This window comes from Eumetopias jubatus, unplaced genomic scaffold (assembly GCF_037043125.1).
Source record: "Eumetopias jubatus isolate StellerSeaLion01/CBP00866 unplaced genomic scaffold, mEumJub1_p1.0 scaffold_2, whole genome shotgun sequence".
NCBI classification, from domain to species: domain Eukaryota; kingdom Metazoa; phylum Chordata; class Mammalia; order Carnivora; family Otariidae; genus Eumetopias; species Eumetopias jubatus.
Window position 1 is genome coordinate 106928712 of NW_028274808.1, and position 17847 is coordinate 106946558.

The following is a 17847-nucleotide window of genomic DNA, read 5'->3' on the forward strand; positions in this document are numbered from 1 at the left end:
ATTGGTAACCACCAGTGATATTGGATTTTTTTGTTTTTTGGGGGGTCAATATATTAGAGGTATTTAAAAATACAGAAAAGACTAGTATATAGTTACTTACCCCAAGATATTCACACTCAAGGAGAGCAGAAGACAAAATAACTTTCTTCCCTTAATATACTTTCTTCTCTTAATTTTTTTTTTTGTTTGTTTCAACAATGAAAACAAATGATTCTACTCTACTCTTTGACCTGAACATCAAAAGTTGTAATGGCATCATGCCTATAAATTACGGGAGTCTTTTATTGCAAAATGGGCATAAAATCCTAGTCTAGTTGTGATTCTGCATAAATTTTTTATGCTCTACTTTTCTTTCCAAGGGGAAGTAAGTAATGTTCTCTGGAGTAAGAAGTTTCTCATTGCTGCATAGGGACTAACAATGGATACCAAGAAGGATGTTCAATCCCAAAAGCAGCAGCCGGTCATATTAATCTGTGGAAAATGTCATAAAGAAAATGAAATGAAATCCAAGTATCCAATCAAATGCAGAGACTGTGAATACAGAATAATATACACAAAAAAGACTAAAATTTTGTTGGTTTCTGATGCTCAATGAAACATTTAGAATTCAGAGGAATATCTTAATTTATGTTTAAATTTGTCAATGTTTCTCATTGTTGTGTAGCCTTTGATTAGCATGTTTTCCTTTATAAATAAAATTACATACACATAATCTTATTTCATTTCATTTTTAAAACCATAGTTTGCCTATCTATTCACATTTTATGTTAAGAAATTATTTTTGTTCAAGTAAATAACTTACAATTCTATTTCATATGCAATACATATGTATCACGTATTATGATCCATATGCAATGTAAAGTGAAAGTTAAAATTGCTTCCCCAAACCAAGCTTTTAATCAAAACCTATAATCATCTGGGGCTCTTTCCAAAAAAAGCAGATTTCTAGGACTTTTTAGGCTTACACACTGATTAAGTAAATTCCTGGAAAACTACTGTTGTACATTACCAACAATTTGTCAACGCTCTAGTATTACTTGATGTGGAGTACACCACATCATCAAGTATACATACTTAGTGTATATATGCATACATAATTTTGAGTCCTGTTGTTCATTTATTAGTTGGTGTAGGCCTTTCTGTATTTCAGCATAAGTTTTCACAATTTTTAAAATTTTGGCAGAGGAAAGAAACTTGAATGTTTGTGTTCTGTAAGGTAAAATCAACCTTAAGTAAAGTGTTAAACAGATTATTAAGCCAGGTGCTATTTTCTAGGTGAAAAAATTCTAAGCTCAGAAATTCTGCTTTCAGGATATAAAAAGATTAGGAATTGATTTATACTTAATTGTTGGATAAATATTGAATTTTTTATCTTGATTTTAGGGACATGGAATTAATGATCAAAAATATATTCCATCAGTTCTAGGATTCCTTCACAATGGGACATCATGTTGGCCTCCCTAACATTCATTTTAAAGATTAGACATATTCTAAATTTATTAATAGCTAATATTTATCCAATTCAAAAATTATCTCTGCTACTTTTTATAAACACCTATACCTATATTACCATCATGGTTTCCTAATTTCTTCAAATTTTTATATGCTATATGAAATACTGTGATGTTCAGATATCTTTTATTATGTTCAGTTAGCCATCATATGGTACATCATTAGTTTTTGATGTAGTGTTCAATGATTCCTTAGTTGTGTATAACACCCAGTGCTCATCGCAACACGTGCCCTCCCTAATACCCATCACCCAGCTACCTCATTTCCCTACCCTCTCCCCTCTGAAACTCTCAGTTTGTTTCCAGGAGTCCATAGTCTCTCATGGTTTGTCTCCCTCTCTGATTTCCCCTCCTTCAGTTTCCACCCCCTTCCCCTATGGTCCTTCATGCTATTCCTTATGTTTTACATATGAGTGAAACCATATGATAATTGTCTTTCTCTGCTTGACTTATTTCACTTAGCATAACCCCCTCCAGTTCTATGCATGTCAATGCAAACTGTGGGTATCCATGCTTTCTGATGGCTGAGTAATATTCCATGATATATATGTACCACGTCTTCTTTATCCATTCATCTGTTGAGGGGCATCTTGACTCCTTCCACAGTTTGGCTATTGTGGACATTGCTGCTATGAACATTGGGGTTTCTGTGCCCCTTCTTTTCACTACATCTGTATCTTTGTTGTAAATACCTAGTGATGCAATTGCTGGGTTGTAGAATAGCTCTATTTTTAACGTCTTGAGGAATCTCCATACTGTTTTCCAAAGACCTCAATGTGAGACAGGAATCCATCAAAATCCTAGAGGAGAACATAGGCAGTAACTTCTTCAACATTGGCCACAGCAATTTCTTTCAAGACATGTCTCTAAAGGCAAGGGAAACAAAAGCAAAAATGAACTTTTGGGACTTCATCAAGATGAAAAGTTTCTGCACATCAAAGGAAACAGTTAACAAAACTAAGAGGCAACCCATGAATGGGAGAAGATATTTACAAATGACATTATAGATAAAGGGCTGATACCCAAGATCTCTAGAAACCTTCTCAAACTCAACACCCAAAAAATAATCCAGTCAAAAAAATAGGCAGAAGACATGAACAAACACTTCTCCAAAGAAGACATACAAATGGCTAACAGACACATCATAAAAAAATGTTCAACATCACTAGCTATCAGGGAAATACAAATCAAAACCACAGTGAGATACCATCTTACACCAGTTAGAATGGCAAAAATCAACAAGGCAGGATGTTCAAATTTTTAAAGAGTACTTCATTGGTCCAAGTTTTCTTTTATCTGTGACTTTCATAATTTTCTAATTCTGCTATATTCCTTTTTGAGCTTGCCCATTTTAAACAGGTGAGGGCCAACATACATGATCTCTCTCTCTTTTTTTTAATTTATTTATTTATTAGAGAGTGAGAGAGAGAGAGAGAGAGCATGCAAATGGCAGGGGGTGCAAAGGGAGAGAGAGAGAGAAGGAATTCCAAGAAGAGTCCCCACTGAGCACAGAGTCCAATGAGGGGCTTGATCCCACAACCCTGACCATGACCCCAGCAGAAACCAAGAGTCAGACATCCAAACAATTGCATCACACAGGTGCTCCAATATCTCTTTATATTAGCCCCATAATTAAATAAACAAATTCCAACTCATTGGATAATATAGTTACAATTTTAACTTCAAATTTTATCATAGGCCCTTTATGGATCAATAGTTCAAATATTCTTATTTGATTAACCAGACAGGGAGGTTTAATGGAAAACTATTATAACTGTAACTCAAGACCACTATTATCATTCAGTGATTCAGCTCTTTGGGCCCCATTCATCTATAGAAAGGAAATGATTTTACCTCTTACCTACATAGACAGTTTTGAGAAAATAGATATAAAATTGCTTTAAAGGTTATTTTTGAATGGTTCTCTATACATGTAAAAACGAGTAAGTTTGAGCTTGAAGTTAACACATACATCATCTCTTAATACACTGCTAGGGACAACAATGGACACTGTGAAAAATGTGTCCACATCCATGGGAAAAGCACTGAATAAAGAAAGATGAGCCCAAATCCAGCCCTACCACTCATGATTAGCCAGTTCACTTCATTTCTTTTAACTTCAGCTTCATTATCAAAGTGAAAGAATTATGATGATCAGCACATGAAGGTAACAGTTCTTTTAAATTCCGAAGCTATCTTTAGAAACTGAAGTTATAAAAAATTCAAAAATAGCAGATGAAATGAGAAATGGTCAGGCCAAAAAGAATAAAATACCATATAATGATAGTTGAGAAGGTAGAAAAACAAGCTGCCTCCTTACATATGTCCACACACACACCACCAACCCCTCCCAGAATAAATTCTATGTAGAGAGGGGATGTGGTATTTGAGCAGAAGGCTGAAGGGTGAGAAGGAGCTGGCCAGAGAAAAACAAGGAGAATGAACATTCCTGAAATAGAGAAAGCAGATCGTCGTAAAGGCTCTGGAGCAGAACTTAAGCTTGTCTTATTCCCACTTCAGAATGAAGTCCCTGTGACTCAAACTTCATAAGCAGGGGACGTTGGGAGATGAGGTGGCTTTGTGATGGGAAGCCACTGGAACAGTAAGCAAAAAAGAGAGTGAAATAGTTGAAGCCTTAAAAGAATGCACCCAGGGCACCTGGGTGGCTCAGATGGTTAAGCGTCTGCCTTTGGCTCAGGTCATGATCCCAGGGTCCTGGGATCGAGTCCCACATCGATCCTCTGGGAGCCTGCTTCTCCCTCTGCTTCTCTCTCTCTCTCTCACTCTGTCATGAATAAATAAATAAAATCTTAAAAAAAAAAAAAGAATGCACCTACACACGGTAACTACATGAGGTGATGACTATGTTTATTATCTAGCTTTGGTAATTATTTCACAATGCATACATGTTTCAAAACATTGAATTGTAGACCTTAAATAATATACAATTTTCGTCAATTATGCCTCCATAAAGCTAGAAACAAATTTAAAACCACTGCTCTCAGCATCTGTTTTCTCTTATTATTATTTATTTATTCAATAAACATATACTGAGCTCTTGTATAACACATAAAGTACTGTGGTAAGCCATGGCAATACAACTGTGAGTGAGACATATCTGCACCCTGATTAAGAAATTTATAGATTGTTAGAGAAGATAAATAAGTAAGTAGGATATTTGAGTATAGGTGTAAACAGAGGGTCTGAGCATATAGCCAAGGACACTTTTGAACGCTGTTTTGTAATTTTGCCCTTGTTTCATACACCATTCCAGAAATCCATATGTATCTTTACTATTAAGGAATGAAAAGAGCCAAAACTAGATAACTCATGTGAAGATAGATGCTAGGGGAAGAAACAAGCTGAGCCAATGATAGCCTAGTCCTTATATCATTTTTAATTTTAATTAATTAGAGAGGGAGGGGAGGCAGGAGGAGGGAGAGGGAGAGAGAGAATCTTAAGCAGGCTCCATGCCCAGCATGAAGCCCAAAGCAGGACTCCATCTCAACAACCCTGCGATCATGATCTGAGCCAAAATCAAGTCAGACACTTAAATCACTGAGCCACTCAGACTCCTGCTTTTATTATTTTTAAAAATAACTGCTGCTGTCCCTGGTATAAAAAAATGTGTAATTAGGACAGTATAAAAGCAGTATAATCAAGGAACAAAAGGTAATCTTTGACCATGCAGAGAAGAATATGTAAGCGAAGAAAGCAAATGCTAAATTTAGAATTAAGATATAAGTTTTCTGAAACAAAATGTATCTGTTTTGATATTTAATGAGTTCAATTAGAATAATATTAGATGGAAAATATACCTATTCTTGAAGGTTAAATCTAAACTAGTCAAATTCCTTAGACTAGAGGATTAACATATGATATGTCATAATATTCCAACACTCAATGCATATTTCATAATCTGTATGCAAAGGGATATCACTATTAAGATATTTTGCTTACAGGTGGCACATAATATAAAACTGTTATGAAATGAAAGTAGCTACAAGCTGCTTCCATGTACAGATTTGGCTCTCTATTCAGTCAGCTATTCTCAATAAGCATTGCTTATATCTGTATTATACAGATAAATCCCTATGAAATAGGTAGATTAGCTTCAATGAGAGTGGGTTCTATTACATAGTAATTTTCTTCTCTAAGAAGATGATTTAAAGTTTATTTTTCTTAATTTTCGAAAAGGTCAAGTTTACGTATCATGCATATGTAACATATATGTAAATATAATATTTTACAATACCATATATTAAAATCTTTTTATAAATTTAGATGACTAACATAATTCCTAATGTTTTAATAGAACAGATTATACAGGAGATTTGGTGCAAAGACTCAATGGTTAGTAGGAATGGATTCTTTGAGCTGTATAACAAAATTTATATTAAATTTTGAAGTACTAAAAATAAACATAATTCAGGAAACTAAAATTATATTGTCATATAATATACATAAAAACTCTGAAAACCTACGTGGGATGCACAAGAATTCAGGATAAAAATCTAAGCTCTAGGGGCGCCTGGATGACTCAGTTGGTTAAGTGTCCTCCTTCGGCTCAGGTCATGATCCCAGGGTCCTGGAATCGAGCCCCGCATCGGGCTCCCTGCTCCGCAGGAAGTCTACTTCTCCCTCTCCCACTGCCCCTGCTTGTGTTCCCTCTCTTGCTGTGTCTCTCTCTGGCAAATGAATAAATAAAGTCTTTTTAAAAAATTAAAAAAAATCTAAGCTCTATTTAAATTAAAATTGGGAGATTTAAATTTGGGAGTCATCAGGTTGATGGTTAAAGGCATAGAACAGGATAAGATCACAACACAAAAATTGAGATCACTTTCTCAGGAGTCTTAGACTATGGATCAGGAAATCTATGTGAACTTAAAGATCATGCTGCTTGCTGTACAATGAGTAATAAATTCTTTTGTTTCTGACCTAGGAGTCTCATGACTTCTACCAGCATCTATGAAACGGTAGCAAGCTAACTTGTTAGTTTTTGAGTAGGTAAAATCTCAGACTTATAGTTCTTGATATACATGACATTATGTTCTCTGAAAGTTTAATTAACTTTCTCTGAGGTGTATAAATGAAATTCTTATCCGCATAACTCAGGATTCTCTCCTTTTCAACTATGCTACTTCAAATACAAAGCGCCACACATACACATCACCCCTCAGGAAATGTATACAGATCTAGACATTAAGTTATTTTACTTGGTTGGCAATAGGCAAAGTTATATGTATAATTTTCTATTACAGAATATGTATTTATACACTACCCTTCTTGTGGAACATTCATATCCTTTTTGAATCATTTAGTATAAGATTTCTAAATTATCATACTAAAAGTTTGTCTTTATGTCATGTAGCTTTTAGTTTTAAAATTCTTATGAAGCTTTTCATCAGATACCACTGTACAGACATGCCACTGTACACGCATCTTCAGGGGCTATGTGTATTAGTTGTCTTATCATTGTCTATATTCTATAATATGTCCAGCAGAATCTTAGCTGGGGAAATTATGATTATAAAGTTAGATCCTATGAAAACAAAGTCTTTCTTATCAAATACTTCCACATTAGAGTTATTGTGGGAAGCCACTAGAGAGTTTTAATAATGGACTGACATGCTCTGAATTCAATATTAAAAAAAAACATTTGTTCCTTTGTGTGAGATAAACTAAAGGAAATAAGAGTACAAAAAGGAGAATTAAAAGACTCTTGAACTTATCTAGGTTAAAGATGATGGAGTAGGGTATTAGTGTTGAAGCTGATGCAAATTAAATGGATGTAAGGTGTATTTTGAAGGTGGAATCAATTGTATGTATGGACTAGGTGTTGAATGTGAAAGAAAGAGTCACAAGTTAGTTTAATATTTCGGCCTGAGAAAAAGAGTGCTGTTTACAAGTCCAAAACACACTGGAAAACACCAGTTAAGATGAGAGAATAAACCGTTTAATTTTTGACATATTTTGATATGTTTATAATATCCAAAAGTTGTTAGGTAGACATTTGTAAGAATATATGGTACAGAAGAGATATCTGGCAACAAAATACACATTTTGAATAGAACATGTTATTTCAATGGAACTAGTTGACATTATCAAGAGATGATTCTGTGCCTACCAAGATTTAGATGTCCACATGCTAATTCATTCTCAGAATTCTTCTATATATATAATGCCACAAAACCTTCTATTTACAAAGGTTCATTGGACAAGTTTAATTACCTTAAGCTTAAGAAAAAGAGAGAGCAAGCGAGTGGGGGGAAGGAGGGGAGAGGCAGATAGAGAATCTCAAGCAGACTCCTTGCTGAGTGTGGAGCCAGACACAGGTCTCAATCGCAAGACCCTGAGATCATGACCTGAACCTAAATCAAGAGTCAGACACTTAACTGACTAAGCCATCTAGGCACCCCAATAATGGTTAATATTTAATTTTTAAGAGCTTCCTATGTACTAGGCATTTCTAATCATTTCCCATGATTTTGAAGTTAAATTAGGATAACATTAATGTTGTACATTAATTTTCGCCAGCTAGTAAAGGACAGTACCTGGATTTGAATCACTCATCTTCATTGCCACATCCCTTATTTTATAGTTTATCATTTATATATTATTTATATTTTGTGATTTTTTAATATTTTATTTATACGCATTAATGTGTCTGTATCTACTCCTCCATTTCATTGTTAGTTATGGCAAGAAGAGATTGTCTGCCCTTCTTCAAATCCCATATCATCAGTATTTGAATATTTGTTGTCTTAATTAGCTGAACACAATTGTGTAAATATATAGAATACAGGTGAGATAAAACCTCATGTGTAAATGTTTACAACAACGCTAATAATTGAAATTATGTTAATTAAACACTACTTTGTAATGCTATTTCTATAAGTGTCACAAATTATCTTGATTTTATTCTTTACAGTGAATAACTCCTCAAAATCTGAATTTCCTGAAAGCATTTATTTATAATTCAACAAATATGAATTAATCTTCTACAATAATTGTAAAAATATGAGCATGTCAATAAACAAATGTAATAGCATATTGAACTATTGTAATAATGAGCAAACTAAACTCTATTCAACCAATTTTTAAATCACATTAGGCTTTAACTATAATGATCCCTTTGCCATGAATTATGAGGAACAATGCTTTCACTTATTTAATCTAGTCATTTTTGAGAAAAGTATGAAAATTAGTTATTAGCTATGGACCTACAATGAGTATAGTATACAATTCTGAATCAAAGACTGTCAGACCAATCATATTTTCTCAGATGCTTTAAATTTAATGTTTTATATGAAAAATCTCAGGCAGTGATGAGTTCATAATACTGTGACTAATATCAGAAAGCATATTAAATAAGAATTAACAAAAATTTTTGAGGTATCCTCTTACATTTTCTTTTCTAATGCTGTAAGCATTTGGATAAAAAGGATCTAAACTTGAAGACACCACAAGAAGGCATTAGATCTACCATCAGTTACAAAAGACCCTGATTTTTCAGATTTTCTCCTTAAATTTATCCTGTGACAAAATGCCATCTATGGAATTCAAAAAGGGTAGTAGAGTCACAAACATACTTTCAGAAATTTATAGGAATAATGTGTCATTGCCTCTAGTTCTTTACTACCCTACAGCTCTGATCTCATGTTGTGTTCTACATAGCTCTTTTTATCACTTTTTTACACAGTTAAAATGATATAGGGACCCCATGTTTATTATTGTTTAAAATAGCTAAGATACAGAAGCAACCTTTGTCTTCGTTGATAGGCAAATGGATAAGGAGGATGCGGTGTGTGTGTGTACAGATATACACGTACACACACACACAATGCAATATTACTCAGCCATAAAAAAGGATGAGATCTTGTCATTTGCAACAACGTGGATGGACCTAGAGGGTATTATGCTAAGTGAAATAAGTCAGCCTAAGAAAGACAAACACCATATGATTTCACCCATATGTGGGACCTAAAAAACAAACAAAAAAATGAATAAACAAACAAAACGCAGAATTAGATCTACAAATACAGTGAAGAAACTGGTGGTTGTCAGAGGGGAGATGGGCTGGAGGAAAGGGAAGAAGAGTGAAGGGGAGTGGGATACACAGGCTTCCAGGAAAAAAAAATCAGAGAAAGAGAGAGTGATCTCCAATTACTAGAGACTTCTGATCTTCCTTAACTACAAAAGGACACTCACCTAGTGACTTTAGAAAATACAAATTCTGGTAACTAAATAAATGAATCACCTCTCACCAATAAAATATTTTTAGGGAAATCAGTGTGGCACTTGGTATATCTCAATTACCTTTTGGAAATTATGTTAGCATATTACACAGGATGGAAATTTTTATAATAAATAAAGCTTTTTACTTTTCAATAAACTAATATTTAAGGTGTTTTGGTTACATAACACTTTTGTTCTTGCAGTGTATAAATGAACATTCTGTAGAACACTGTTCTACACTTGGTGAGGCAGAGATAGCACATTGTCCCCCAGGAACTATTCTATTTAAAAAAAAAAAATCCTGGGGCGCCTGGGTGGCTCAGTCGTTAAGTGTCTGCCTTCGGCTCAGGTCATGATCCCAGAGTCCTGGGATCGAGCCCCACGTCAGGCTCTCTGCTCCGCGGGAAGCCTGCTTCTCCCTCCCCGACTCCCCCTGCTTGTGTTCCCTCTCTCGCTGTGTCTCTCTCTGTCAAATAAATAAATAAAATCTTAAAAAAAATCCCCTGATATTTTCTTTAGTTTCACAGCTCCTAGAATAAAAAACTATACTTCTAAGCCTTAATTTCCCATAATCATAGCTATATTCTATTTTCTATCAATTGCTAGTGAAAGTCTAATAAGTGGTTAAAATTGATATTTGTGTTTTCCTGAGTAGCTTACAACAAACATATTAAACAATTACTAATTTAAAATAATGTTTTAAAAGACACAACAGTATGCATAATTCTTTTGTTCATCTGAGGTATTTTTGTAAGTTTAATTCCATACTTTTATATCTAATATTATAGTTATTTATTACTATTGTAAAATACTCGACACATTGGGAATGTTTACAATGATTTATGAGAGTGTTTTTCTGAATTTCAATGATAGTATACTGTTTGCAATTTTCTTTTTAACTTGAAATGTTTCTTTATGGTTCAACTTAAGAGAAATATTTGGAACTAGTTCATTCAGGTGAAAATTTAACATGTTTGATTAATTCAAAAATATTAATTAATTTTACTTATATCATCTGGCTTCATAACTGTTTTTGTCTGATACAGACTGGCAGTTGTCCTTAAAATACAAATACGTCCATTTGTCTTTTTTTTAATTTATTTTCTCTCTCTCTCTTTCTTTTTTTAATACATCTTAATATGTTTCTTAGCACACCTTCATTCATCACATACATAATAAATATCTCCTAAGATACATTTCTCCATAATGAATAGACAATTTAGTGGGAAAAAAAAGACAATAACAAATCTGCCTTTAAACTTGTGTTCTAGAGATAGTTATTGGGAAAGGTGATTGAAACAAAAAAATCATAGGCAAAATATTTGTCAAATTGTAGTCAGTGCAACAGGAAAAATAGAGGGATGTAAAAGGATAGGAGAGGTAGGTGTGGGAGGTATTGCAATTTAAAATTAGGTTTCAGGGAAAGTATCACTGAAAAAGTGATATTTAAGGAAATTTCTAAAGTACCTGATGGAACAAGTACCTAAAGAAAGCATATTTTGAGAAAATCATCAGTAAGAACGTAGATCTTAAAAGTTCTCATCACAAGAAAAAATTGTACCTATGTGAAGTGATGGATATTAATGAAGCATTGCTCTGATCATTTCACAATATATGCATACATCAAATCATCATGTTTTATACCTAAAGCTGATACAGTGTTATATATCAGTTATATCTCAGTATAACTGGGGGAGAGGAATTGAGGAGAAATTATAAAACTGAAACAAAACATAACAAAAGAACTAGCAAGTGCTATTTTCCCCTTCTTTTTATTATTGTTGTTCATGTTATACTCAGTCACTGTTAGCTTGTTATTTCCCTCATTATGGTTGAGAGTAAGGAAACCGATGTTACTTTTAGTATTGGCTACTTTCAAATGCATGTTTATATCCACAGATATTTGGGGGCCAAAATTAGTAATATGACAAATCTTTATTCCTTTATATGGAAAGTGAGATTTTTAGAATATTTTAACTCACATCTCTCCCTTTTTAATATTTGTTGTTATTTTGAGGTTGTAAATCCATTAATTGGACTTTTGGTAGAAATTTAATTGGGAAATTTTTTTAATAATATATCCAATAAGAAATATTCAGAAAATTTAAAAACTACAGAGAATGAAAGAGCTAGCTCTAAAAAACCTTTGACCAGAAATAAACATGTTTTTCTAGTTTTCTTTAATCCTTTTTTAGTATTGTCTATGAATAAAATCATACAAAATATTAAATTTCATATTTTGTTTATATGGAATTTATTTTATATTTTATTACAAGGTCTCATAAAGTCTGAGAATTGCATGGTCTTTTATTCCCTTACAAATAAAAGAGACATGTATGATAGCACCCAGATTAAGAAGAACATTACCAGAACTCCAGAAATTGCACTCTTGTGTATTGTGCCCTCCAAGCACTAATCTGATAAAAATATAACCAGTAGCCAATTTCTAATATCATAAATTAGATTCCCTCATTTCTGAAATTTACATAAACTGAATCACATATTCTGTTCTTGTTCGCTTTCATTCAACATTGTTTGTGAAATTCATTGTTTGCTGTAGATCACTATAATGTGTTAATTTTCACTGCAATTTACCAAGTGTATAGTTGTCAGACCTTTGTTGTTCTATCCCAACATGTTATTAATGTAAATAATATTTACATTATTAATCTTGGTGCATGACATAGTCTTTGCCTTTGGGTAAACACCCACCCCCCTGCAGTGGGACAACAGAGTTGCAAGTTGTAATGAAATTTGTGTCCATTACATTATTTAATTCTGTCATAAAAATAACTGAAACAAAAAATGAAACAAAATATAAGGAAGTTGCCTGAATCTAAATATAGAGAAAAGTAACTTGTGCATTAAGTCACACATAAAGTAAGAACTGAATTTCAGTAATCAACATAGGAAGGGATAATGAAAGAATCAATAATCATGAAGTATTTGAAGAATTCTGACACAATAAATTAGATACATGAAGTACCAACTCTACATGATACATTGAATATGCCAGAGTTGCATGAATCAGTCAATATTGATGAAGTTTTTTTTAAAGATTTTATTTATTTATTTGAGAGAGAGAGAATGAGAGATAGAGAGCACGAGAGGGAAGAGGGTCAGAGGGAGAAGCAGACTCCCTGCTGAGCAGGGAGCTCAATGTGGGACTCGATCCCGGGACTCCAGGATCATGACCTGAGCCGAAGGCAGTCGCTTAACCAACGGAGCCACCCAGGTGCCCATTTTCATGAAGTTTTTAACCATCATGTATCAATGACACCAACTATCTCCCCACTTATCTTCTCCTATATAAAACCCATAACTGCTCATCTGGCTAATTGGTGAGCTTCAGCTTCAGGTATACTAGTTTTCAAGTCTTCAAAACAACTAGAATGTTTTAGTTCCAGGCACCTTCTGTCTGCTGACTTACCTTGTTTAAACTTTAAGTCTGGTTCTTATATCCCTACCAATAGTAGGAAATCCTGATGAAGCAGAGGGAAAGAGAGAATATATGTGCATTGAATAGAACGAGATTCAATTAATCTGGTCTTTCAACCCTGCTTGCCTGCTAAGTGTGTACCTATCCTCCTTATCTTTCCCCTTTGCTTCTTTCTGTGTTTAAAATACATTGAACAAAAAATGAGATTCACTTATTAATTTTGTCAGTGAGTCCTTCTGTTCTGTGACCTCTGAGAGACTTTATCTAGCAGTGTATGTGAATCAATTTCTCATATTGCATTTGGTCATAATGAACAACTAGAAGTATATAGGCATCCCAGTTAAATTAGTAGGAGTACTAGGTCATGCCCTTAAAAATGTTCTCTGAAATCAAAGCAATATTCAAAATAGGGAAATCCAATACAGAAAAACTATTAAACAACTGGCTCACAGTTCAGATTTAAAAAGACTAAAAATTCAGATCAAACCTCAAATTAGATCTGAATTAACCTTCCCAAAGAAAGTCTTAAAATCTAAAGGAATAAATCTAAAGTCAAATGAAAAACCTTTAATATTTTTGGAAATTGTGACCAATGTAGAGAGAAAGAAATACGGAATAGAGGGCGCCTGGGTGGCTCAGTTGGTTAAGCGACTGCCTTCCGCTCAGGTCATAATCCTGGAGTCCTGAGATCGAGTCCCGCATCGGGCTCCCTACTCAGCAGGGAGTCTGCCTCTCCCTCTGACCCTCCCCCCATGTGCTTTCTTTCTCTCCTCTTCATTCTCTCTCTCAAATAAATAAATAAAATCTTAAAAAAAAAAGAAATACAGAATAGAAAAAAAAAGATCAAATGGCAAATGCTCAAATCTGAGTAATAAACCCCCCAAATCTGTTTTCAATAGAAAGAAACAAAAAACCAAAATAGATAACTTGGGTATAGCATAATGATGTCTTATCAAAGAATAAAATAGAAATTCAAGATAAAACAGCCCAGCTCTGGGGAAAAGAATCCACATTTCCATTTGTTCATCCTCCCATAATCACTACTCAAAGGATAAAAAAGGTGAACATTATGATCAGCTGATGCTTATTTATAATCCTAAAACAACAACAGTAATTATCACATTTGAATTTCAGAAACTAAGAACTATACTAGATCAGAATTTTTATATATTAATAAATACACTTAACCAAAACTTAGAAAAGAGTTATGCAATAATAGAGCAAATTTTTAAAAATTCTCTTTAGATTTCCTCCATTAGCATTTAAAAATATTTTTAATGGAATGTGTACTATAGATCCTGACCTATCTCAAGTTCTTGTTTTTTTTCTTAAAGATTTTATTTATTTATTTGAGAGAGAGAGAGAGCATTAGAGAGAGTACAAATGGTAGGGAGGGGCAGAGGGAGAGGGAGAAGCGCTGGGAGCCCTATGTGGGACTCAATTCCAGGGACCGGAGGTCATGACCTGAGCTGAAGGCATGTGCGTAACCAGCTGAGCCACCCGGGCGCCCCCTACCTCAAGTTCTTGAACTCCTGAAGATGTTTGAGGAAATTCACAAAGGAAAATGTTAACTTTTAATAAGTACAAAAATTTTAGCAAGAAAAATATTTTAAGAAATATTCCTTATGGGTTCTAAAAAATTCTTTGGGATAAAATAAAAATGATTTTGGTGTGGGTGGCCTGGGTGATGCAGTTGGTTGAATGCCTGACTCTTGGTTTCGGTTCAGGTCATGATCAGAGCTGAGATGAAGTCCCATGTCAGGCTCTGCACTTAGTGCCAGAGTATGCTTAAGACTCTCTCTCTCTCTCCCTATACTACTCCTCCCCCTTCTAAGAAGAATAAAAATAATTTTTAAAGTAATTTAGGTGTGACTGAGATCTAAGAAATTCTCACGGACCTAGGTAAACACATGCTGGAACCAATTAAATTGCATTGTCCAAGAGATGCACCTCATGGAATTTTAAACTGAGAAATACATTTTGTTGGTTTCTAGGGTGAATCTCTTGTGACATGTTCACACATTCTAACTAAATATCTCTTTTTGTGAAATAAAAAAAAATCAAAAGCGATTTCCTTCCTGAAAAGAAAATATAATTAGACTTTACAATTGTCTATATCTTTTTCTTATCTGTCTGGGGCCACACCCTTTCAGTTCTTCTTTTTTCTCCTTACACATTTTATAGATCTCCATTTTTCAGAAAAGCTGGAAATTAGTTATTTACATAAAATTTATTTTTAATAAGCCTAATATCAAAGAAAAATTTAGAAAAAGTAAAATAAGCAATTCACAAAGCTACTGCACCCTTGAAACCAAAAGGATAGAGGCTGCTAAAAAAGCAAACAAAACTGCCCCAAAACATCCAAAATGGTAGTAACTTATAGGCATCAATGGCAAGAAGAAAGAGGTACCATTCCAGTTGTGAAGGAAAAGATAATAAATTGGTTCCATCCACTGGTTAAATACACAAAGCACTAAGGCTGCTAGGAAGATGTGGGTAATGAAGAAAACATTTTTAATATTCAATTTATGTATATTATTCATATGACTACAGCAGGAAATCTATTATAGCCCCTGTGGAAAACAGTATGTAGGTTCCTCAAAAAATTAAAAATAGAAATAATATATGATCCAATAATTGCGTATTTACCCAGTTAAAAAAAAACACTAATTTGAAAAAATATATGCACCCTTATGTTTATCACAGCATTGTTTTCAATAGCCAAGATATGGAAGCAACCTAAGTGTCCATTAATAGACAAATGCTTAAGGAAGATGTGGTATATATATATATATATATATGTATATATATATATATATATATATATAATGAAATATTACACAGCCATAAAAAAGGATGAGGTCTTGTCATTCACAACAACATGGATGGACGTAGAGTCTATTATGCTAAGGGAAATGAATCAGACTAAGAATGACAAATGCCATATGATTTCACTCATATGTAGAATCTAAAAAACAAAACAAATAAACAAAAAACAAATAAATAAAATAATGCCCTTGATTTTTATTTTATTATGTTAATCACAATACATTACATCATTAGTTTTTGATACAGTGTTCCATGATTCACTGTTTGCGTATAACACCCAGTGCTCCATTCAGTACATGCCCTCTTTAATACCCATCACCAGCTAACCCATCCCCCAACCCCCCTCCCCTCTAGAACCCTCAGTTTGTTTCTCAGAGTCCATAGTCTCTCATGGTTCATCTTCCCCGCCGATTGCCCCACCTTCATTTCTCCCTTCCAACTATCTTCTTTTATACAATGGAATATTATGCAGCCGTCAAAAGGAATGGAATCTTGCCATTTGCAATGACGTGGATGGAACTGGAGGGTATTATGCTGAGCGAAATAAGTCAATCAGAGAAACACATGTATCATATGACCTCACTGATATGAGGAATTCTTAATCTCAGGAAACAAACTGAGGGTTGCTGGAGTGGTGGGGGGTGGAAGGGATGGGGTGGCTGAGTGATAGACATTGGGGAGGGTATGTGCTATGGTGAGTGCTGTGAACTGTGCAAGACTGTTGAATAACAGATCTGTACCTCTGAAATAAATAATACATATATGTTAAAATGCCCTTGATTTTTTAAAGGAATCAATGACTCATGAGATTCTATGAGTTGTGAAATAAGAAATTAACATGATTAAAATTTACTCTCTATTATGGAAAGCAGTATCAAATGTCATACATTGTAAATGTATAGCTGTGGTCAGTTAAAGTAACCATAGCTGTTAGTATGTCGCTGCTACCTCTTTTTTGAAGTATTCGGTTCAATTCATAAACATAATGATCTGATATTATAGTATATTGCATTGTATAAATGAACCATGCTCCAGAAACAAAGTTGGAGATGATACTGTATTTCTAAAATAAGCAATGCTGTTTCATATATTGAAAGACCTTACATAAATTGAGTCATATTTGATCTGGAATCCAACATACTGGGAAATTTTCTTTAACTCTTGCTTGAAATTTTGTCCAGAGGCAGGGTTGAAAGACCTATGGTTCTAAGGCAATTAGTCCTTAAGAGTGTTAGCATATCACTCCTATCAGTAAATCAGAATGTTAGTGTTCAAGTCCCATACCCCTGCCCCTACATGACGCAATGGGAGCTGCCCTTGGAAATTTGATGGCCTCTGGCAAGCTTAATTTTGAAAGATTATCTTCATCTAGGTATTGTCCATTCCATGATGTACATGTTGTATCTATAAAATCAACAGTTTTACCAGTTAAGAAGCACTAGTGCTCATATTTTTTAAAGTAAACTCTAAAGAAGCTTTTTCCTTTCTTTTTAATTTTTTTTAAGATTTTATTTATCTATTTGAGAGAGAGAGAGAGAGAGAGAGAGAGAACACAAGCAAGGGGGCGGGGCAGAGGGGGAGGGAGAAGCAGACTCCTCACTGAGCAGGGGACCCTGAGATGATGACCTGAGCTGAAGGCAGACACGTAACCAACTGAGTCACCCAGGCATCCCTTTTCTTTCTTTTTTTAAATAAATTCCATTTACAAGAGATTTAATTATAAATTCATATAAAAGTCAGATCCACTTTCTAAATGAGAAATCATTTCTAGTTAAAAGAACAGTTTTACAGAAGAAATTTAAAACTATTTTTTTCTTAAATATAGTACTT

The 17847-nt window shown here is 34.0% G+C and overlaps 1 pseudogene; it reads left to right on the forward strand.

Annotated features, from left to right (window-relative positions):
- Nucleotides 1–418: 418 nt before the first annotated feature.
- LOC114196655 (DNA-directed RNA polymerases I, II, and III subunit RPABC4 pseudogene) lies at nucleotides 419–595 on the forward strand (annotated as a pseudogene).
- The last annotated feature ends 17252 nt before the right edge of the window (nucleotides 596–17847 follow it).